Raw genomic sequence first — 24430 nt, forward strand, 5'->3', positions numbered from 1 at the left:
CCTTCTTCACCTCGTGATAAATCGATGCTAATTAATTCATTCACAGTGAATGGATACTACTTTCTCTAGAGTTTCTCATGACACTTCTATCCCAGATTTCATGTGGAAGGTCCCCACTACTATCCAGCATGGGGGGTGGGGAAGGGGGAGAGCTGGAGCAGTGTGCTCTTCCTAAGTGAGATGGGTCTTCCCCCTGAGTTCTGGCGGAAGGGGGTTTGTCTCCCTGGGGTTCTGGGGGCAGATAGCAGTGCTGAGTCCCACTTCTGCACTGCTGCTACTCTCTGTTCAGGGACCACTTCATTCTCTGCCATGAGCCTGCTTTTATTTTGTCTTACTTACATATAGTCTTGGTCTAGACAAGTATCACCACTAGAAAGAAGTGGTAAGCAATATAAGTATAGAGTTCTGCGTCCTTTGGTATTGTCACGAGAGAATGCTTCATAACTGGCCGGCTTTTGTCTTGACTAAGAGAAATACTTTTCAACCAGACCGAGAGGCGAGCTGAAGGGAAAAGAACACAGGAAAGAAATATCAGCCATCTGAAGAAAGAGACAGATGCTGTCTGCTCTTCCCTCACGGGAAACATAACAGCAGGATTAGTGTTGCTAGGTGTGGCCTAATGAAGTCAGTCGGCTCAAAGTTGGAAAGAACCCTGCTCCTCAGGAGAGCAGTATTCATGTGCTAATCTAGCATAGTAGTCAGTTTCTTTTCAGTGGAAGAAAAACTCCAATAGAAACACAAAAACTTAGCATCTTTCCTGACCAAACTCAGGAATATAGTGCAACCTGGACTGGATTTGCATTCTCTCTTCAGGAAGGGTGCCAGCATCACCCTCCCCTGTGTAGTTGGGCATGTGATGCTCACAGAGGCTCTGTCTCTCCTTATTTCAGTTCCAACCCTGACCCGCTCTCTCTCCTCTTGGTTGAATCAGGCTAGGAGCAATCCTGGGCAGATGCAGGGACTGGTCTCATTTATGGTAGTGCCACAGAATTTAGCTTAACACCTGGCATGTGGTGCCTGGCAATAAATACTTGTGGAATAAATGAAGAAACAGAAGAAAAATTGAATAGCTTTTTCAAAGCAATTTTTGTGTAAAGTGTGGGGCATCCATTCTGGAGCAATTTAGAAGACTAAGGATAGTAAGAAAAAAAAGTCACAGCAAAAACAAGACCTGGAGCTGACTATGGCTCAGATCATGAGCTCCTTATTGCAAAATTCAGACTTAAATTGATGAAAGTAGGGAAAACCACTAGGCCCTTCAGGTATGATCTAAATCAAATCCCTAATGATTATACAGTTCAGTTCAGTCGCTCAGTCGTGTCCAACTCTTTGTGACCCCATGGACTGCAGCATGCCAGGCCTTCCTGTCCATCACTAACTCCTTGAGTTTACTCAAATTCATGTCCATGAATCGGTGATCCCATCTAACCATCTCATCCTCTGTCATCCCCTTCTTCTCTTGCCTTCGATCTTTCCCAGCATCAGGGCCTTTTCCAGTGACTTGGCTCTTTGCATTAGGTGGCCAAAGAATTGGAGCTTCAGCTTCAACATCAGTTTTTCCAGTGAATATTCAGGGTTGATTTCCTTTAGGACCGACCTGTTTGATGGGGGAGTAGTAAACAAGCTATAACTGCAAAAGGAGATGAAAGAAGAAAAGTCACAAAAGGACTAGTGAGGTTGAAACCCAGGGGAAAATCTTTCTGAGTTTAACTGTGAGATTGTGATGTTGTTGCCTATGATAGAGATAGTAGGCTTGCTTCTTAAAGTTTTGCAAATTTGCCTGGGTGCAGTCAGACTTTGGGGAACAATGTCTGACTGGTAGGGGATAAGTACAAGATGATTCAATAAATCTTTTCCATTTCTAATATCTGTGATTCTGTGAAATGAAAACACTAGTCATAGACCCCCTAAAAAGCAGGACATTTCAGTGCTGGCTTGATCACAAAGATCAGAATTAATGTTCATATCTAGAGTTTTAATTTTCACAATCTGTCATTCACAGGAAGACAGTAGGAGGGATGTTCTGCAGTCTACTGGTTTCATACTGTTGCTTTCCAGCACTGGGCATTTTAGAAGGTGTCAGAAAACAACAGAACCAGTTAGCTTAAAAACTCGAGGGCCATCTGACGTTCCTGTTCTACCACATGGGGCTGGAACCATGCGTGGCATCCAAGAGACTTTGTTGCTGCTTCCGCCTCGTCACATTCTGGTAAATATCACCAGCATGAGTGGGGGCCCATCCAAGCTGGTTTCTGTGCTCTTTTGACAAGTCTGCATCATTCTTTGAGCATTTTCTTGCTTTCCACGCATGACAAAATGTTATAGGTTCATCTACTTTCTTTGCCCTAGTTTTGGAATCAGTTTTTCTATGGAAGTCTGTTTTTGCAGTGAAGAAGAGTACTTAAAACCAAGATTTGGGCACTTGGTGTGATTTTTGTTCTTGTGGTGTCCGGCTGCAAGGCCTTCTCAGCGGATAGAAAGAAATATATGTGTGTATAGATATATACTGGAGAAGGCAATGGCACCGCACTCCAGTACTCTTGCCTGGAAAATCCCATGGACGAAGGAGCCTGGTAGGCTGCAGTCCATGGGGTCGCGAAGAGTCAGACACGACTGAGCTTCACTTTTATTTTTACTTTCATGTATTGGAGAAGGAAATGGCAACCCACTCCAGTGTTCTTGCCTGGAGAATCCCAGGAACGGCAGAGCCTGGTGGGCTGCCTTCTATGGGGTCACACAGAGTCAGACATGACTGAAGTGACTTAACAGCATAGATGTATACATAAATAATAGATACAGATGAATGTGTATACACATGTATGCATACCCACAGGCTTGCCCCATGCAGGCTGCTTGATTTCTGACTCCTCAGGCCAGCTTGCCCCTCAGTGTGAACGCTCTTCTTATCCTGCTTGATCTGCCCTGTTTTTCATTGTACTAATTATTTCTTTGTTTCTATAGTTCGTTACATCATTTGACTCTTTAAATACTTTCAATGACTGTATTTTCATTTCCAAGGTTTCAAATAAGCTTTTAAAATCTTACAGATCATTTTTTCTTCACTGTTTATGTTTAGTTATAAATTTTTGTTCATTTTAAATGTCATCTTTATCTCATTTATCTCCCTGAGCATCCAAAGCATATTTACTTTATTTTTCTGTGAAATTCTTCTACAGAGTTAATTTCATTTGGAGTAAATTTATGTTTAGGTTTGTTGGCTAACTTTTGTGATATTAGATTTGTTGTGTTTTAGAATTTTGGTTTGAAGATTTATTTTTTATTTATTTTCCTTAAAAAATGTTTTATTTTGTATTGGGATATAACTGATTAACAATGTTGTGATAGTTTCAGGAGAACAATGAGGGGACTCAGCCATTCACATATATGTATCTGTTCTCCCCCAAACTTCCCAGGCACCCAGGATGCCACATAACATTGAGCAGAGTTCCATGTGCTATACAGCAGGCCCTTGGCTATTCATTTAAAATATAACAGAGTGTATGTGTCCATCCCAAAGTCCCTACCTGTCCCTTCCCCTCCATCCCTCCCACCAACAACCATAAGTTCATTCTCTAAGTCTGTGAGTTTCTTACTGTTTCGTAAGTAAGATCATCTATATCATTACTTTTTAGATTCTAAAATATAAGGGACATCATATGACATTTCTCCTTTTCTGTCTGACTTATTTCACTCAGTATGACAGTCCCTAGATACATCCATGTTGCTGCAAATGGCATTATTTCATTATGTTTAAAGACAGAGTAATATTCTATTGATACATGCACCACGTCTTCTTTATCCATTCCTCTGTTGATGGACATTTAAGTTGCTTCCGTGTCTTGGCTATTGTGAGCAGTGCTGCAGTGAACCCTGGGGTGCATATATCCTTCCAGATCATGCTTTTCTCTGGATATATATCCAGGAGTGGGATTGCAGGGTCATATGGTAGTTCCATTTTAGTTTTTTAAGGAACCTCCATACTGTTCTCTATAGTGGCTGTATCAATTTATATTCCCACCAACAAGAGTAGGAGGGTTCCTTCTCTCCACACCTTCTCCAGCATTTATTGCTTGTGCATTTTTTGATGATAGCCATTCTGGCTGGTGATATGGTAGATTAGATTTGCATTTCTCTAATAATTAGTGATGTTGAACATCTTTTCATGTGCCTCTTGGCCATCTGTATATCTTCTTTAGAGAAATGTATATTTAGGTTTTCTGTCCATTTGTTGATTGGGATGTTTGTTTTGATGCTATTAATGCATCAAACATTAATGCATTAATGTTTGTTTTAATGCTATTTGATGCTATTATTAGCATCATGAGCTATTTATAGATTTTGGAGATTAACCCCTTTTCTACCACATCTTTTGCAAATATTTTCTCTCAATTTGTGGGTTGTCTTTTCAGTTTGCTTGTTGTTTCCTTTGCTGTGCAAAGGCTTTTGAGTTTAAGTAGGTCCCATTTGTTTATTTTTATTTTCATTATTCTGGGAGACAGATCAAAAAAGATATTGCTGTGATTTATGTCAGAGAGTGCTTTGCCTCTATTTTCTTCTAGGAGTTTTATAGGGTCCAGTCTCAAATTTAGGACTCTAATCCATTTTGACCTTATTTTTGTGTATGATATTAAAGAATGGTCTAATGTCATTTTTTGACATGTAGCTGCCCAATTTCCCCAGTACCATTTGTTGAAGAGATTGTCATTCCAACATTATGCAATCTTGTTTCCTTTATCATAGATGAACTGACCATAGGTGCATGGATTTATTTCTGGGTTTTCTACCCTGTTTCATTGATCTATATTTCTATTTTTGTGCCAATACCATACTGTTTTGATGATTGTAGCTTTGTAGTACAGTCTGAAGCCAGGAAGCCTGATTCCTCACCTCTGTTTTTCTTTCTCTGGATTGCTTTGGTATTCAGGGTCTTTTGTGTCTCCATACAAGTTTTAGGGTTTTCTGTTCTGTGAAAAATGCCATTGGTAATTTGATAGGAATTGTGTTGAATCTGTAGATTGCCTTGGGTAGTATAGTTATTTTGACAATATCAATTTTTTCAATCCATGAACGTGGTATATCTTTCCAAATGTTTGTGTCTTCTTTGATTTCTTTCATCAACATCTTATAGTTTTCTGAGTACAGGTCTTTTGTCACTTTATTCATAGGTATTTTATTCTTTTTGTACAATGGTAAGTGGAATTATTTCTTGAATTTCTCTTTCTGATCTTTCACTGTTAGTGTATAGAGATGCAACAGATTTCTGTGTATTAATTTTGTAACCTGCAACTTTACCAAATTTATTGATGAATTCTAGTAGTTTTCTGGTAGCATCTTTAGGATCTTCTATGTGTAGTATCATGTCATCTGCAGTGACAGTTAAATTTCTTTTTTTCAAATTAGTATTCCCTTTACTTTTTAACTCTCTGATTGCTGTAGCTAAGACTTCCAAAACTATGTTGAATAAAAATGGTGTCTTGTTCCTGATCTTAGAGGAAATACTTTCAGCTTTTCACCATTGTGTATGATGCTAGCTTTTATATACAGCCTTTATTATTTTGAGGTATTTTCCTCTATGCCCACTTTTTGGAGAGGTTTTTTTTTTTTATCATAAATGGACACTGAATTTTTTCAAAAGTTCTTTGTGCATCTATTGAGCTGATCATGTGGTTTTTATTCTTCAATTTGTTGATGTGGTATATCACATTGATATACCAGATATTAAAAAATCCTTGTATCCTTGGGGTGAATCCCACTTGATCACGGTGTATGAACTTTTAAATGTATTGTTAGATATGGATCGCTAGTATTTTTTGAAGATATTTGCATCTATGTTCATCAGTGATATTGGACTATAATTTTCTTTTTTTGTGTGGTATCTTTGTCTGGTTTTGGTATCAGAGTGATAGGGATCTCATAGAATGGGTTTGGAAATTTCCTTCCTCTGTGAGTTTTTGGAAAAGTTTCAGAAGTGTAGGTGTTAACTCTTTTCTGAATATTTGATAGATTTCACCCGTGGCGTCATGAGGTCCTGGACTTTTATTTGTTGGGATTTTTTAAATCAGTTTCAATTTCAGTGCTTGTGATTGGTCTGTTCATATTTTCCATTTCTTCCTGGTTCAGTCTTAGGAGACTGTATCTTCCTAAAAAGTTGTCTGTTTCTTCCAGGTTGTCCACTTTGTTGGCATATAGTTACTCTTGGCAGTCTCTTATGACTCTTTGTATTTCTGTGGTGTCAGTTGTATCTTCTTTTTCATTTCTAATTTTATTGATTTGAGTCCTCTTTCTTTTTTTCTTGATGAGTCTGACAAAAGTTTTATCAATTTTGTTTATCTTTTCAGATAACCAGATTTTATTTTCATTGACCTTTGTGATTGTTTTCCTTGTCTCTATTTCATTTATTTCTGCTCAGGCCTTCACGACTTCTTTCCTTCTACTACCTGTAGGTTTTGTTTGTTCTTCTTTCTCTAGTTGTTTTAGGTTAGGTGGTTTATTTGAGATTTTTCTTGTTTCTTGAGGTAAGATTATATTGCTGTAAACTTCCCTCTTAGAAATGCTTTTGCTACATCCTGTAGGTTTTGGACTGTTGTGTTTTCATTTTCATTTGTCTGTAGGTATTTTTAAAAAATTTTCTCTTTGATTTCTTCATGGATGCATTGGTTGCTTTGTACATTATTGTTTATCTGCCACATGTTTGTGTTTTTTTAAAAACAGTTTTTTCTTGTAGTTTATTTCTAATCTCATAGTATTGTGATCATAAAAGATGCTTGAAATGATTTTGATTTTCTTAAATTTACCAAGGCTCACCTTGTGACCCAGCATGTGGTCAGTCCTGGAGAACGTTCTGTGTGCCCTTGAGAAGAATGTGTAGTCTGCTGTTTTGGGATGGAATGTTCTATAATTATCAATGAAGTCCCATTGGTCTAAAGTATCATTTAAGGCCTATGTTACCTTATTAATTATTTGTCTGAATGATCTGTCCATTGATGTAAGTGAGGTGTCAAAGTCCCCCACTATTATTGTGTTACTGTTGATTTCTCCCTTGATGTTTGTATTTGCCTTACATAATGAGGTGCTTCTGTGTTGGGTGCATATATATTTGTAATGGTTGCATCTTGAACACTGCATCATTATGTGGTGCTCTTCTCTCTTATAAGAGTCTTTGGTTTAAAGTCTATTTTGTCTTATATGGGTATTGCTTCTCCAGCTTTCTTCTGATTTTCATTTGCATGGAATACCTTCTCGTATCCTCTTACTTTCAGCCTGTCAGTATCCCTGGGTCTGAGGTGGGTCTCTTGTAGACAGCATTATAAGGATTTTGTTTTTGTATTCACCCAGTTAGTGTAATGTCTTTTGGTTGGCGCATTTAATCTGTTTGCATTTGAGATAATTATCAAAATGTATGATCCTATTGGGGTTCCTTGGTGGCTTAGATGGTAAAGAATCTGCTTGCAATGTGGGAGACCTGGGTTTGATCTCAGAATCAGGAAAATCCCCTGGAGAAGGAAATGGCTACCCACTCCAATATTCTTGCCTGAAGAATTCCATGTACAGAGGATCCTGGTGAGCTACAGTCCATGGGATTGCAAAGAGTTGTACAAGACTGACAGACTAATGTTTTATGATCCTATAACCATTTTCTTAATTATTTTGGCTTTATTTTTGTAGGTCTTTTCCTTTTCTTGTGTTTCCTGCCTAGAGAAGTTCCTTTAGCATTTGTTGTAAGGCTGGTTTGGTGATGGTGAATGCTTTTAACTTTTGCTTATCTGTAAAGCTTTTGATTTCTCCATCAAATCTGAGCACTAGTTTTATTGGATAGAGTATTCTTGGTTGTAGCTCTTCCCTTTCATCACCTGAAATATATTGTGCCATTTCCTTCTAGCTTTTAGAGCTTCTGTTGATAAATCAGCTGATAAGTTTATTGGAGTTCCCTGTATTTTATTTTTCGCTGTTCCCTTGTTGCTTTTAATATTTTATCTTTGTCTTTAATTTTTGTCAGTTTGATTAACATATGTCTCTGTGTGTTTCCTTCTTGTGTTTATCCTGCCTGGGACTCTCTGTGCTTCCTGGGCTTGGCTGATAATTTGCTTTCCTATATTAGGGACGTTTTCAGCTGTGTTCTCTTCAAATATTTTCTCAGATCCTTTCTCTCATCTTCTTCTGGGACTCCTATAATGTGAATGTTGGTGTGTTTAATGTTGTCCCAGAGGTCTCTTAGGCTGTCTTCATTTCTTTTCTTTTTTTTTTCCTATATTCTGTTTTTTTGGCAGTGATTTCTACCATTCTGTCTTCCAGGTTGCTTATCTGTTCTTCAGTTATTCTGCTATTGATTTCTTCTAGTGTATTGCTCATCTCTGTTTGTTCTTTAGTTCTTCTAGGTCTTTGGTAAACATTTCTTTCATCTCCTTCATTCTTTCTCTGAGTTTCTGGATCATTTTCACTATCATTCTGAAATCTTTTTTCTGGAAAGTTGCCTATCCTCACTTCATTTAGTTGTTTTTCTGGGCTTTTATCTTGTTCCTTTATCTGGGAGATAATCCTCTGCCTTTTCATTTTGATTAACTTTCTGTGATTATAGTTTTTATTTTGAGGGCTGTGGGACTATAGTTCTTGTTGCTGCTTCTGTCTGCCCTCTGGTGGATGAGGCTGAGATGCTTATGCAGGTTTCTTGATAGGAAGGACTGGCTTTGGAAGAAACTGGATCTTGCTCTGGCAGCGGGGCCATGTTCAGTAAAACTTCTACTCAAGATTGGCCATCTTGAGCCAATCTTGGAAGAATTATTTTAAATGTGAGCTTTTGTCATTGTTTTGTTTTTTCTCTTCCTCAACGTCCAGTTCTTTTTCGTTGTTGTTGTTGATTTTTGCCTTTATCTCTGGACTGCCAGGCCTTAAAATTGAGCTTTGATGATAACCTTAACTCCTTATCAGGAAGGTTTGTCTCTTTGCTCCCATTTTCCTTGATTCACAGCTTCTTATGAATCTATGGTCCTCTGTGCTAGGTCAGTACCTTTTTATTTTCTGGCTTTTCCATATCAAGAAAACCGGAAGTCTTATGACTACCTGCAGTGCAGAGAACCTGGCTCCGTACCGAGTTTCAAATGGAGCATCTTTAGTTACTATTATTCCTATTATTCTGCCTTACTTCTGGAAGCTCCTGGCTGCTATGCTTCTGATTCTAGAACCCAGCAGACCCACAGCCTCAGTCCTGACTTTTGATGTTTAAAGATATTTTGAGTCATATCTATATATTATGTATATATCTTATGACTACATCTTTTTCCGCTTTCTTCTATTATTTAGAAGAGATGGGAAGCCAAATTATGAAGTTTTGGAACTATATTGCCTGAGAGTCTTATTCTGATTATTTTAAGTGTATAATTCTGTGAACCATGGACATTACTTATTGTAATGGCACTTCTCTATAACTTTTAGCTACATGGACCTTCCTACTCATGTCCTTGACTCTGGAAGGCAGGAATGTGCAGCCCTTCACTTACTATTCTGAGTACGGGAGGGCCTTACTATTAGAGGATCAAAATGTGATTCCTGGACAATCAAAGATTTACTGTTGGGAAAGCAGCCACATTTGGAGTTCAGAATGTGGTGAAAATCAGTTTTCTTCTCTTCCAGATTGTTCCAGTCCATACTGAGTGTCCTCAGATGGGCCTAAGAAGTCTTTCTTCCCTGGCAGTTCCTTCTCTTCTTCTCTCCCTCATGATCCTCTCTGCATATCCTAAGATTCCCTCTTTCTCTTCCAATTTTCTGTTTGTCCCTCTCAGTGGAGCTGGGTGCTGCTGGAGGTGGTGGTGCTCTATGTACTTCAGGTCTTGCAGAAGAAGGGAAAGTTATAAAGAAAATTGATCTCAAATATTCTGAGAGCATAACTCTGGTATGTTATTTTGTTATGTATCCTACCTCTTTTCTCTGCATTTTAAAGATGCTCTTCTATTAGGTTTTGTGGCCAGGCTTCTCGAAAGGTTATTTTGCTCCCAGTACCAGAAAGAGCGTGAGCTGCTGCTGCTAAGTCGCTTCAGTTATGTCCGACTCTGTGCGACCCCATAGACGGCAGCCCACCAGGCTCTCTGTCCCTGGGATTCTCCAGGCAAGAACACTGGAGTGGGTTGCCATTTCTTTCTCCAATGCAGGAAAGTGAAAAGTGAAAGTGAAATCACTCAGTCGTGTCTGACTCGTGACCCCATGGACTGCAGCCTAACCAGGCTCCTCCGTCCATGGGATTTTCCAGGCAAGAGTACTGGAGTGGGATGCCATCGCCTTCTCCGAAAGAGCATGAGAAGAGAAAGTAAATAACCCCTCCCGCCCACCCCTCGCCGCTTTTGTAGAATTAAGTTGAACCCCATGAAATGTGACAGAATATAAATCTTTTGGAGCACTTCTGTTGCGCTTCGTAAGTTTTTAGACTCAACAAACTAAATCTAGGATTTATCTTGAAACTTCTAACCCAATCTATGAAACTGGATCCAAACAAGCAACACTTCTGAGGAATCAACTAGCAGAGACAAGTAGGTAGAATCTAATTAAAAGCATATCTTAAACATAAAAGGATTATAATGGCAGTAGAGTCATCTTTTCATTTTAAGGCAGAAGACTTCTAGTTTATGGGAGTCAATTTCATTTCTTCAATTATTTCAGAACCTAATAGTATGATAAATACCTGAGGTTACTTTACTGTATTTGAAAAATATTTCAATGTCAGATTTTTCAGTTCTTTCAAATAAAATCTGCTTGGTATCTCCAGAGGCTAGAAACTCTTCTTGTCCGTTTTTTTACCCAGTTCAGATTTTCTGTCTCTCAGAAGGGTCAGTTTCTTCAAAGTTGTATAGTGTCTGGAATCAGGCAGCCTTAGGTCAGAATCCTCTCCCGACATTCTGACTTTATTTACTTTGTTCTGAAGAAGAGGCTCTTTTTAGACAAGGTATAGAAGGGCAGTGGCATAGAAGCAAAGAGCCATCTGTCCGCCCTCACTCCCACTCTCCAGAGGGAGAAATTTTGTTAGAGGAATTAGTTTGCTGCTCCAAAATGTTTGGAGTGTTATACTGTCAGGTACCAAGCTCTGGGGGATGTGCAACAGATAAATGGCCTTTTTGACCCATGATGTTGGTAACTGATCATCTGCTAGAACGAACCTGGAAGGCAGGGCATCTGAGTGTGGGAGAGACCTGCCTCTGACCAGGAATTCACAAATCCGAAGACCTCAGTGACCTGCCAGACCCTGTCCTAGTTTGAGTGGCTCCTAAAATAGACCATATTGTAATGGCAGCTGCATGTTTTATAGTCCCATTTATCTAGGTATGAAAATATTAATTGAGCTGTCAAATTGCTGGAGACTGAGCTGCTCGGTCCAAATACTTGGAATTACAGAGAAAGAAATTCCCAGGGGGTCAAGGCAGTTGGGCTTGATGTGGAATGCAAAACTCACAGGGGTAGTGCCTCTTGCCCACCTTTATCTGGTCAGAGAATCCAGGGAGCTGCCTGGCTTATTCATGGCATGCTTGAATGATTACTTTAAGAAGCCTGGATCTAGCAGAGGTGTCTCAGGCAAACAAGTTGTGTGCACAGCTGGTTCTGTTACTTTAAAATGCCAGTTAGTCTTGAATTAAGGCTTTGATGAAGTATTTCAGTGTTGATCTTGGGAAACTCTCTGCACACTAATTCAAGAGGTGTGTTAGAGTTCAGGGCACAGGTTGGGAGACGTGCTAAGAGGGGAAAGGGAAACGAGGCATTATTTTCCATGTTATCTGCCTCTGGATGCGGAAAGGTGTCAGCCCTTACTGCCTTCTGAAATTTGGGGTGGGAATTAAAACACAGGTTACCATTGATTCCAAAATGCTTTGTTCATTTCATCGTGATACAGCATTTAGCTTTTTCTCTGGGGCATATGGCAGTGGCAACTCTATGAGATACAAGAGGGGAATTAACTCTTGGGCTTGTTAATAGCAACCTGGAATTCTAACTGCCCAGGATTCTCTGAAGAATAAATTCATTGAATCAGTCCAGTTTTTGAAATAGTCCTGAAACCACTTAAAATTTTTATGTTTGAAAATCCTGCCCGTGTTTGCTATTTTAAAAAGTGCTGTGGTGTGGAATCCATGTGCCTTAAGGAAACAGTTCTGGAAACTTGTCATCCAAGGCAGGTGAATTCCAGCTTCTGCCTGGTTGGTCTGAGAGAAGCACCATCATATGGAAATTGTATTAATGCGTAGCTGTCTGTTTCCAGCCAGAAAGCTGCTGGGAGAGTGAATATATTACTTCCTTGTTTTCCACGCGTTGCCTTTACCAGTTATCTCCCAGGTGGAACTTTTATTTTCATAGTATTGACTGTGCTCACTCTTGTCTCCCTTCTGACTGAGAGTTGATGCGTGTAAAATTATCGTGTAAACTGTATGCATCTCTTCAATTAAGCTATCCTTTTTCTTACTTTCCTATCCTTGTTTACTCCATTCTCTCCATTTGGAGCCCCCTCCACTTCTCAGTGTTTGTCCAGAATCTTCCAAGTTTTCTGAGGTTGGCACATAGCTGCCTGGAGATAGCTAGATGTTCAGTAAATATCTAGATAATAAAATATAAGGGTCATCTCGAGATCCAGGCTTTTCATGAAGCGTGTCCAGGTCACCTCCCAGTGATGTACCTGTTAGGTGGCTTCTCTGGGTGAGTATGGACGTGGTCACCATCAGTACGGGCCACTATTATTTGAGGACAGCTGTTACGCTATTACATGCCCCCTGGCGCCCTCCATGTGCCAGAGTTATGCTGCATTCAGGGCAGAAATGGAAACTATGTTTGTGTACTCTTCTCTGCTACTTTGTGTTGTAAGGGTACTACAGTAGCTCTGCTTTGTTCCAGTTTTTCACTGAGATCTCAGATTAAGCACAACTGTACATTCTTACTATTTATTTGGCCTTGCCACGTGGCATTTGGCAGAGATTGAACCCATGTCCCCTGCAGGGGAAGGTCAGAGTCTTAACCACTGGACCACCAGACAAGTCCCCTACAATTGTACATTCTTGACTAACATCTCCCAACCTCTTTGTAATTCAGATAATTCTGTTAGAGACTTCTTGCAATATTCCATCCATCTGTTTATTCATCCCCCAAACCGTTTACTGAACCTTTTAAGTGTCAACCATTGGGCCAGGTGCTTAGGATACAATAGTGATAAGTAGGTAGAGTCCTTGCTCTCAGGAATTTAGAACTGTGAGACTGAGTGACCTTTGTGTGTCTGCTTCTTTCATCTTTAGATATTTTCCCTATAGACTCCGCAGACTATCAACAAGTGATCTCTCAGTAAGTCTGTTCCAGTCTTTAGCCAGGTGAGGCCAGGTAGGTGTAATAGGGCTGCATTTCACAGAGGTTCCAGATAGAGGAGGTAATGGGGAATCTGAGGGAAGAGGGAGCCTCTGGGCCTTTTGTTCACTGCCTCCAAAGATCACATACATGGGGCCTACCATTCCACACTAACCTCTGCCTCGCTCAGTGTCAGGACTCCCACCCTTGGTTTGGGGAGATTTATAAAACTGATGGGCTAATGAATAGTCCTTGTCCACAGAGGACAGTTTGGATGGGCAGGTAGGATTCTTGGGTGCTGTGCAGCTGTCGTAGGAGGTGGAAACAAGAATATCTGAGATGATGCTCTGCACACGTAATAAAGGAGCTCACAGGAGAGGTGCTTGAGAGTCTGTGGCTCTGGTCTGGGCAACCATGTGGATTCTTGGTGCTGGTGACTGGCCTATTTTAGTCGGGCAAGAGCCTGGGACATCTCTCAGAGCTGACCCAGCTGTCTTGTGGTCCTTCCAGATTGGGCCTCCTCTATGTAGATTTATGGAGCTCTGTCTGGCTCAAGCTTCCCCCTTCCTGGGCAGTTCTCCTCTGGTCTCTGTTTATACTGTCTGGATCTTCATGAATTTTTTTTCTCCAATCCATTAATTTGAGTAGTTTCTCAATGAGAGTGCTATTGGCATTGTGATAATGGAATAATACCCCCACCAATATTTTCCACTCACCCCTACTTCCCACCTCCGTCATGCTTTAGATGTAGGTACCTCATCTCCCATAGGTCAAAATTACCAGTTTATGGGCCAAAGTCTAAGTTTGCTTTCTTCATATTTTAGCTTTAGATTTTCAAAAATCCTTTTTTTCCCCCCCTCTCAGAAAAGTTGATTCCTACAAAAGAAACATGTTTGGCTTTCCACATTCTTGTTCCTGTTATGGGTTTTAACCATCTATGTAGATGTTTAACCATCTATGTAGAAGTTCAGGAACCTAACATTAAAAGTTCTCTTTGCATCTCTGCTGTACTTCTGCCTGGAGCAATGAATATGTCCTGTTAGCTCCAAGGAAAACCTTTCTTTAAAAATTTTCAAATTTCATCCCAGTGCCCATGTCTGAGGCTTAGCAGGAAAAATAGAGCTTAGGCCCTAACAGAGTTCCTCCCCACATCACCTCTAACATTCTAATTTGCTGCCTCCTCTCTCCACCCTTTTAATCAATTTAGAGAGAAATAGGGTGTCCAAAGTTAAAATAGAAAAGCCATTTGCTAGGATAAAGGGTCAACTGATTTAGGAAAGAAATAACAAAAGGCATCTCTGGTTAGAGACCAACAAATGGCCGCAGAAGGCAAGGACGACTTTGGAGCAAATTCACAGTCTCCAAGAGCCCAGGCCCTTTGGTCAAGTTAAGGAAATTATTCAGAAAAAGAAGAGCGTACATCAGAAAGAATGTGTGAAGTGGATAGGTAAATCATGAAGGAAGATATGTAAATGGCCAAGAATGCTTGTCTTACTTTAACTAGACATTGAACAGCAATCAGAACGGCGAAGAGTAAAAAGTCTGTTAATAGTAAGAATTGTCAAAGGTGGGGTGGGAGGAGTGAGCATCTGTCTGCTTTGCCATTAGGATAGTAAACTTTGGTATCCAGAGGATTCTGGAGTATAATTTGACAGGAAGTTCTGAAATTTTTAGAAAAAATACACTCTTTGATAAAACAATTTTGAAGAATGTTTATCTCACTTATTTATAATGGAGAAAAATTGGAAAATACTGGGTTGTAATGTAAAGCAATCAAGGATTAAGTGAATTATGGTATACATTCACCATGATAATGTTAATCTTTATTGATCAGGAAATGTGACCACTATATATTCTTTAAGTAGGAAAAAGTAAGCTAGAATATAAAGCAGTATGGATAGAATCACACCATTTTAGTAAAAAAATTTAAATTGCATATGTATATCAATGTATAGAAAAAATCTAAAAGGATATATATTAAATTGCCATCTCTGTGGGATTATCAGTGATTTTTAGTCTCTTTCTTATATATATCTGTATTTTCTGAATGCTAAATAAAGAGAATAATCAGAATAAAGCCAAGCTTTTCTTCTTTAGAGTACAGTTCAGCTTATTTGTTTTTTCCCTCTGATCAATAAGTTGGAAAATTACTAGAGGAGATGAGGCAGAGAAACATGCAAAGGCCCTGAGACAGAGCTGGAAGCTTGAGATGATGACCTTCTTTCTGGTATAAAGAAAAAAAAAGGAAGAGTCAATAAACAGTTAAATGGAGTTTGAGTTTCTTTTCATTTTTGTTCGGCTTGTTGTATAGCCTTGTTTTAAGAAAGTGTTTGTCAAACCATACTGATGTTTTCTTCCTTTTTAATAATATTTGAATTGTCATTAAAATTTCAAAATAAATCTGTGAAATTTCTGATATGCTCAGTATTTCACAACTTTTCCTAACCATTTTCCAATGTAATTTGCATTTACAAAGTTTCTGCTTAGCTAGAAGTTTGAAACTGATTAGGTTCAGTAAGCCAAGATTCATCTTCCAGCTCCACAAGGGCAAATTTTTTTCCAGTGCACCAAAACATTTATTTGAAATATGACAAGAACTTGTAAAGATTGCTTAAACCTACACTTTGCTACTCTTTTTTTTCCTTCCAATTCACATGGAAGAAAAATAGGCATCCAGGAGAAAAACTGAATCTCTAGTGAATTTGAAGGTCTGCAGTTTTAATCTCTTCTTTCATTTGGCCATGGTCCTTATTTATCTTGTAAGAGGGGAAAATAGTAAACAAATAAGTATCATGCTAGGTATAATGTTAAAAAAAATTATGTGAGAATGATTGGGGTGTTCAAAAATAGGAATAGTTTTTTCCCTAGTCGTGATGACCAGGAAAGGCCATCTTGCTGGTGTTTTTTTAATGTGATAATATTGCTAACTATAGTATCATTTAAAACTGTGCATAGGTGGAACCACAAAATCTGTTTTGTAACTTTTCACTTCCAAGGGATCTTATTCTATTTAGTCTCTTACAGTGTTTATATATGTACCTTAGTCGCTCAGTCGTGTCTGACTCTTTGCCACTGCATAGACTGCAGCTCTCCAGGCCCCTCTGTCCTTGGGGATTCTCCAGGCAAGAATACTGGAGTGGGTTGCCATGCCCTCCTGCACGGGATCTTCCCAACCCAGGGATCGAACCCAGGTCTCCCGCATTGCAGGAGGATTCTTTACCGTCTGAGTCACCAGGCAAGTATTTAAGCATAAACAAATTAGTTGCAAATTCAGCTACCCATAACCAGTTAATTAAACTTATCTAATTTTGGTGACTCACAATTGCTTGGCAGATAGTTGGACCACATTAAATATATGTTGATTCAGTCTTTCCTGTTCAGCTCTTTTTTAAATTTGTTATTTTTCAAATGGTAGTTGATATTATAGAAATTACAGGTTTACAATGTACTGATTCACAATTTTTAAAGGTTATGCTCCATTAGAGTTATTATAAAATATTTGCTGATGTTTTATTTTCCTGAGGAGAGAAGGATGTATTTGATGTCCTCAAAGAGCTAGTGGAGCATGCTTATTTGTCTCTGTAAGTCTGTTTACACTTTTTATGTTTCCTAACAGCATCAAAATGGAAGCTGACCCCAAAGGTAACAAAATTGCCTTATGTTCATTATTTCAGAGGAGGTGGGACAAGACTGAGGGGAGCAGACACCGAGGATAAAATAGAGGATACTGAGCCCCAGATGGTTAACCTAATGTGGTTTAGAACTCTATTTTGATATTATCCATGGTTTAAACAGGGGCTTCCCTGGTAGCTCAGATGGTAAAGAATCTGCCTGCAATGCAGGAGACCTGGGTTTGATCCCTGGGTTGGGAAGATACCCTGGAGAGGGGCACAGCAACCCACTCCAGTGTTCTTGCCTGGAGACCTCCATGGACAGAGGAGCCTGGTGGGCTACAGTCCATGGGGTTGCAAAGAGTGGGACAGGACTAGGCAACTAACACACACACACACACATTGTTTAAACAACAGAAACAAGCACAGAAAGCATGGCCGTAGCTTGGTACGTCCATGGTCAAGTTTGAGCTTGAATCTGCCTTTTCTTTTACCTTTTCTCCATCTGCAGAAGAACCATACCTCACAGACCCAACATGTTGCTTATCTGTGGGAATGCTTAGGGATTATAGGGAGGTTATTAGAGTTATTGGAAGGTTTAGATTTGAACTGTATGTGCTCTAGATGGGTATTTTATTATTTGTATGTCAGGAAGACTCTAAGGCTTGCATTGTTTACACCCTTCAGTGAATAGATAACTATGCAATCCGTGTGAAAAGTCACTTGGTTGTGTCTGACTCTTTGCGACCCCATGGACTGTAGATTGATTGCCAGGAGCCTCTGTCCATGGAATTCTCCAGGCAAGAATACTGGGGATGGGTTGCCATTTCCTTCTCCAGGGGATCTTCCTAACCCAGGGATTGAACCCAGGTCTCCTGCTTTGCAGGCAGATTCTTTACCATCTGAGCCACCAGGGAAGCCCATAGATAGGTCACTAAACCACTGGCTTTTGTGAATGTATTTCTCAAAAGTGCAAGAAAATGTTTTATTTGCCTTAATCAGCAAGCAATTTAAACATTCTTCCTGAAATTTCATTTAAGTGTTTAAATTTGTTTCTGTTTAAACCTCCATGGATACCAAAGGATAAACTCAATCTCAGCACACAATTAGTGACTTTAGGTATACGATGCTCATTACATGTATGTATTAGAGCCTCTGAGCTCCACAGCCCAATTTTTACCTTCCCTTAACCCTGCCAGCCCTTATTTCACTCTAACTTTGTGCACTGACCTCCACCCCTGCCAGCCTTTTTGTCTGGGCAGGCCCATGTGTGCATAACTGAAATATGAATTCCAGATGAGTAGGATCCAAATTTGTGAGGTTGTTCTATATGCTTATTAATTCCACTGCCCCACACAGGTGGAAACGTGGTTTCGAGAGATGTTAGACACTGTGAATTTTCCCTATGCATTGAAAGGATGGAAAACACACGTGCTAAATAACTCAGCTGACTAACTGTAAAAGCTCACAGTACACAGTAACTCTTAACTGTTTATAATGGCCTGGCTTACCTTTGGTGGTCTTGTTACTAGGCTCCAGTAATTGTGCTTTGGGATCCTGTCTAATGGTGGAAGCATGAGGTAACATTGCTTAATGATTTCTTAAATGGGTTAATACTTGGGAGGTGCCCTTGCCCTTTTCATCAATCAAACAGCATTTCCTTGTCTCTTAGCTTATGTTAAGTGCATTTAAGAGGACAAAAGAGTTTCTAGAGGGAATAGAAGTGTACTGGACTGAGATTAAAAAGGACCCTGGTAAATGCCGAATCCTGCATCCAAGCTTATAGGTGGTGGTCTGCAGCATCATGTTTGAAAGAACACCAGCTGCTGAAGATAAGAGTTGTGTGTGTACATGGAAAAGAAAATGGAAAAACCAGGTCAGCATGAGGACAGATGGTAGGCCAAAGACGGCTTTCTTTTGAAAAAAAAAAAAAAAAGATAATTGAAGTAAAGTGCTTTTAAAGTTTCACTTATTTAATTAAAAGTTCCAATTATTCATTCATTTGAAGCTGGCTTTCTTTCTAGGTTCATGGTTAAGATTATTGGTTCTGGTGTCAGACTTTCTGTCTTTAGCTCAGGTTGAATATGGGGTGAGCTGCTGACTTTCCTAAGCCCTGGTTTCCTTATCTGGCTGATGGGAGAGCAATAGCATCTGTTTCATGATGTTGTTATGTATAGTAAATGAAACTATCCTCATAAAGCATTTAAATAGCAGAATGCCTGGACTCAATGAATGCTGTTAAATTTATGAGTGCTTTCCCATCTACAGATGGTGTTATTGCTGCTCTAGACTTGAGGGACACGATATATTTTGTAAGTTTTTTTTCACGCATTACAAGTCACAGCTCATTTGATTCTTCCCACTGTTCTTTGAGGTGGGCAGGGCAGGGGTTATTATCACCTGTGTTAGGATAGTGTGACTACAGAAACAAGTAGGCTCACCAAAACCTTAGTGGCTTAACCTGATCATTACTTTTATTCCTTGCTCATGAAAGAGTCCAAGGAAGACATTTTGGTCAAAGGGCAGCTTTTTTTTTTATTAAAAAAATTTTTAAAAATTGAATTATAGCTGCTTTACAATGTTTTGGGTGTACAGCAAAGTGATTCAGTTTTATATATACATATATATTCTTTTTTGGAATCCTATCCATTATAGGTTATTACAAGATATTGAGAATATTAACAGTTCATGTGCTACACCGTAGGTCCTTGTTTATCCATTATGTGTGTGTGCGTATGCACACGTGCACATGTGTGCTCAGTCGTGTCCAACTCTTTGCAACCCATGGACTGCAGCCTGCCAGGCTCCTCTGTCCATGGAATTTTCCAGGCAAGAATACTGGAGCAGGTTGCCATTTCTTTCGAATGTGTGTTCTGGAATCTCTTGCATTGGCTGGTGGGTTCTTTACCAGCTGAGCCACCAGGAAAGCCCCATTTTATATAGTAGTGTATACATGTTAATCTCAAACTCCAAATTTATCCCTCCCCACCTTTACCCTTTGGGAACCATAAGTTTGTTTTCTGTCTCTGAGTCTGTTTCTGTTTGTAAGTAAGTTCATTTGTATCATTTTTTAAGATTCCACATATAAATGATATCATATGATGCCTTTCTTTGTCTGATTTACTTCACTTAGTATGATAAGCTCTAGTTGTATCCCTGTTGCTGCAAAGGGCGTTATTTCATTCTTTATTAAAACTGAGTAATATTTCATTGTATATATATACCACATCTTTATCCATTCATTTGTCAATGGACATTTAGGTTGCTTCCATGTCTTGGCTATTATAAACAGTGCTGCTATGAACATTGGGGTGCATGCTTCTTTTCAATTAGAGTTTTCTCCTGATATAGGGCAGCTTTCTTTTGCGAGTGATTCTAGGATATATTTTGTGGCTTTACTTCTTCAATATGTGACTATCTGGGCCTCTGTCACTTGCCAGATGCAATCGATGGGAAGAGAAAAGGGACATATCAACTTCTTGGCAGATACCACTTCCGCTCACATTCTGTTGACTCGGAATGACAGTCACACAGTCATGCCTAATCACAGGGAAAAGGGAGGGGGAGTGTATATACTCTCCTTGTGCCCCAGAAGAAAATGAAGCAGATTTATGGTGGATATCTGGCTGTTGTGGTTTAGTCATATTTGGCTCTTTTGCAACTCTGTGGACTGTAGCCCACCAGACACCTCTATCCATGGGATTTCGTGGGCAAGAACACTGGAGTGGGTCGCTATTTTCTTCTCCAGGGGATCTTCCTGACCTAGGGATCGAAATTGCATCTCCTTCATTGGCAGGGGAATTGTTTACTGCTGAGCCGCCAGGGAAGCCCTGAATATCTGGTGAGTGAGTGAGTGAGTGAGTGAAGTCGCTCAGTCATGTCTGACTCTTTGTGACCCCATGGACTGTAGCCTATCAGGCTCCTCCATCCATGTGATTTTCCAGGCAAGAGTGCTGGAGTGGATTGCCATTTCCTTCTCCAGGGGATCTTCCTGACCCAGGAATCGAACCCGGGTCTCCTGCATTGCAGGCAGACGCTTTACCGTCTGAGCCACCAGGGAAGCTATCTTCCCTGAATATCTGGTAGTCTCTGCCATATATACATTTAGCAGGATGAAACTGAGGTCCAGGGAAGTTGAAGTGATTTGCCCAATATGATGTAAATATTTGTAGCCATCATCCAGCATGTTGGGATATGTGAATCCTAGCTCAAATTTGAGCAGTAAAGAGGGCATAGGAAGAAAAGAAGTGAGAGCTGAGGGGACAAAGGGCTGGCCTTGGCACTGGCATGGAGATGCCCCACCGGGCAAATTCCCCGGGGTTTCTCACAGCAGCTTTTTGAATGCCTGGTGGTGGTGGTTTAGTTTGCAATCCCATGGACTGTGTAGCCCACCAGGCTCCTCTGCCCATGGAATTCTCCAGGCAAGAATACTGGAGTGGGTTGCCATTTTATTCTCAGGGGATCTTTCTGACCCAGGGATTGAACATGAGTCTCCTACGTTGTGGGCAGATGCTTTATCACCGAGCCACCAAGGAAGCCCTTTGAATGCTGGAGGCGAACTTAACTTCCACTTTGCTCGCCTTTCTTGCTGTTCCTTGTTCCCATTTGTGGATGCCTCGAGGGCTGCTGGTCCTGGGTTGGGGAGTTTGAGATCTCCACTGACATAAAACAACAGCACCTCTCCAGCAGCTATTGTTGCAGGCATACTGGCTGTGGGCTCAAGGAGAAAAGCTTGAATCAGTTTGTCTTGTGGAGGCCAAGGGGTTGGCTGCCTGCCCTTCACAACTTGTTAAAATGAACACTTAGACTCTGGGGTGGGGGGGTGTGTTGCAGCTAAACCTGAGGGGTGATTCTCACACTGTGATCCTTTCTGCTGATTTTTTCAGGTTCGGAGATATCAGTGTCGCAGCGCTGGGGGAACGCTGAGCCTTCCGTCTCTTTGCTTCTCCACCTGAAGTGCTTTTAAATGTAACAGCAGATTTGCTGGAATTTTGCCCAGATGCCTTTTCTCTCCCAGTCGGACCCAGCCACTCTCCCAAAGTTGTTCCTTTGGGACAAGACTCTCAGAAGAAGTCCATGCATGGCTCCTCCTTCTCTGCGGGGTGATTAGTACCCAGGTCACATATGCGTCAGACACGCTCGGAGGGGCTCCCCCTCCATCCTGGCCAATGGCCGACTGGACCAGCCAACGTTTTGTTTTACTTGACATGAAAGCTGGTTGAAGTTAAGCAGGAGACATGTTTTTGTTTCTTTAATAAATAAAAGTAAGGACCGAGTACATGAATAAAAGTAAAAGTCACTCCCTTGAGGTTTTCAGGCTTCCAAAAATAGTCCCAAACGTAGCCAAGGCTAATGCAGGCAGAATTTCCATGGAAAGCTTCGCTGGTGAGGAAGAGGCAGTGCCAGGGGGTGTACAAACAGGCCGCCATCCTCCCCCCACCCCTTCCTGTCTCAGTCACTGGGCGTTTAGAAAACAGGATTTTGAGTTTGCATTCATTTTCTGGTTTGAGATAAAGACAGCAGAGGCAGCAGCAATATTTATTTATTGTGGAATCCAATTTGGGGGCTGCAGGCAGATGGGTGAAGTGGATTTATGATGGAATTAGTGGGGGGAAATTTGTCCCTGTCAGTCAGTGAGTGCAGATTTCCTTTTAAGAAAAGAAAGACGGGGCCAGAAACTTATGCGAGGTAAACTGATGTTAAAATCTGCTTAACCCAAGTTTATTTGTGAACAGAAGCAAACCAGTGATTGCTTATGTACAGAGCAGGATTTGGGGAGGAAGTTTGGGTTACGAAGGGTCATATACGCAGTTTTGGGGGTGATGGAAATTGTTGATTATGTTGATTGTGGTGATGGTTCAATGACTCTCTCTCTATATAGCTTTAAATATGTACACTTTATGATATGTTGGTTATACCTCAATAACAGAGTGTTGCTGTTACTGTAGTTTAGTTGCTCAGTTGCGTCTAACTCTTTTCGGCCCCGTGAACTGTAGCCCTCCAGGCTCCTCTGTCCAAGGGATTTCACAGGCAAGAATATTGGAGTAGGCTGCCATTTCCTTCTTCAGGGTCTTCCTGACCCAGGGATTGAACCTGTGTCTCCCGCTTGGCAGATGGACCCTTTATTACTGTGCCACCTGGGTAGCTCCCAATAATGGAACAGGAAATGGCAACCTATGCCAGTGGTCTTGCCTGGAAAACTCCATAGATAGAGGACCCTGGAGAGCTACAGTCCATGGGATCACAAAGAGTCAGACGTGACAGAGCAAGTACGCATGCACACCTCGATAAAGCTTTTTTTTTTTTTTATTCTTTTTTTATTTTTTTTAATTTCAGATATACACATGCTCCCCATCCTGAACCCTCCTCCCTCCCAACCTCCCCATACCATCCCCCTGGGCCTTCCCAGCGCACCAGCCCCAAGCATCCAGCATCGTGCACTGAACCTGGACTGGCATCTCGTTTCATACATGACATTTCACATGTTTCAATGCCATTCTCCCAAATCTTCCCACCCTCTCCCACAGAGTCCATAAGACTGTTCTATACATCAGTGTCTCTTTTGCTGTCTCGTATACAGGGTTATCGTTACCATCTTTCTAAATTCCATATATATGCGTTAGTATACTGTATTTATGTTTTTCCTTCTGGCTTACTTCACTCTGTATAATAGGCTCCAGTTTCATCCACCTCATTAGAACTGATTCAAATGTATTCTTTTTAATGGCTGAGTAATATTCCATTGTGTATATGTACCACAGCTTTCTTATCCATTCATCTGCTGATGGACATCTAGGTTGCTTCCATGTCCTGGCTATTATAAACAGTGCTGCGATGAACATTGGGGTACACGTGTCTCTTTCCCTTCTGGTTTCCTCAGTGTGTATGCCCAGCAGTGGGATTGCTGGATCATAAGGCAGTTCTATTTCCAGTTTTTTAAGGAATCTCCACACTGTTCTCCATAGTGGCTGTACTAGTTTGCATTCCCACCAACAGTGTAAGAGGGTTCCCTTTTCTCCACACCCTCTCCAGCATTTATTATTTGTAGACTTTTGGATCGCAGCCATTCTGACTGGTGTGAAATGGTACCTCATAGTGGTTTTGATTTGCATTTCTCTGATAAAGAGTGATGTTGAGCATCTTTTCAAGTGTTTGTTAGCCATCTGTATGTCTTCTTTGGAGAAATGTCTATTTAGATCTTTGGCCCATTTTTTGATTGGGTCATTTATTTTTCTGGAGTTGAGCTGGAGGAGTTGCTTGTATATTTTTGAGATTAGTTGTTTGTCAGTTGCTTCATTTGCTATTATTTTCTCCCATTCTGAAGGCTGTCTTTTCACCTTGCTAATAGTTTCCTTTGATGTGCAGAAGCTTTTAAGGTTAATTAGGTCCCATTTGTTTATTTTTGCTTTTATTTCCAATATTCTGGGAGGTGGGTCATAGAGGATCCTGCTGTGATGTATGTCAGAGAGTGTTTTGCCTATGTTCTCCTCTAGGAGTTTTATAGTTTCTGGTCTTATGTT

General features: G+C 40.4%; 1 long non-coding RNA gene across 1 annotated transcript in view; it reads left to right on the forward strand.

Moving 5' to 3' along the window:
• Positions 1-22215, forward strand: part of LOC147359070 (uncharacterized) — a 69834-nt gene extending 47619 nt beyond the window's left edge. The window contains exon 2 of the long non-coding RNA XR_015140512.1: positions 21797-22215. This is a non-coding gene — a long non-coding RNA (uncharacterized LOC147359070). The remainder of the gene's footprint in view (positions 1-21796) is intronic.
• The last annotated feature ends 2215 nt before the right edge of the window (positions 22216-24430 follow it).

Source organism: Bos grunniens, chromosome 14 (assembly GCF_055505025.1).
Source record: "Bos grunniens cultivar Pamir isolate PY7600 chromosome 14, Bosgru_T2T1.0, whole genome shotgun sequence".
In the NCBI taxonomy this organism is placed as follows: Eukaryota; Metazoa; Chordata; class Mammalia; order Artiodactyla; family Bovidae; genus Bos; species Bos grunniens.